The sequence below is a fragment of the Mustelus asterias genome, unplaced genomic scaffold (genome assembly GCF_964213995.1).
Source record: "Mustelus asterias unplaced genomic scaffold, sMusAst1.hap1.1 HAP1_SCAFFOLD_92, whole genome shotgun sequence".
NCBI lineage: Eukaryota > Metazoa > Chordata > Chondrichthyes > Carcharhiniformes > Triakidae > Mustelus > Mustelus asterias.
The window spans coordinates 1,035,081-1,035,405 of record NW_027590141.1 but is presented as its reverse complement, the minus strand read 5'-3'; the positions used below and the strand labels follow the sequence as shown (position 1 = coordinate 1,035,405).

General features: G+C 35.1%; 1 non-coding gene across 1 annotated transcript; it reads left to right on the top strand.

Moving 5' to 3' along the window:
- Positions 1 to 73, top strand: trnar-acg (transfer RNA arginine (anticodon ACG)). The gene has a single exon. It is a non-coding gene; the product is annotated as a tRNA-Arg (tRNA).
- The last annotated feature ends 252 nt before the right edge of the window (positions 74 to 325 follow it).

Genomic DNA, 325 nt, shown 5'->3' with positions numbered 1-325 from the left:
GGGCCAGTGGCGCAATGGATAACGCGTCTGACTACGGATCAGAAAATTCCAGGTTCGACTCCTGGCTGGCTCTGTGTGATAATTTAACAGTAGTTCACAAACTCCATGTTCGTGTGGGTGAAAAATGTGTGTTGACAAATTTTGGACCAATTCAGAGAAATGTTGACCAAATGCAGTCAGCTTCTATGATGAAATTTATCTTAGCTAATGATTGTTCAAAAAAGTGTTGACTATTTTAAGAAAAAAAATACTGATAAACTTCAATTAAGTTTTTTTTAAAAAAATAGTTTATTTAAATGACGAATTCTCGTTAAAGTATTCGGGG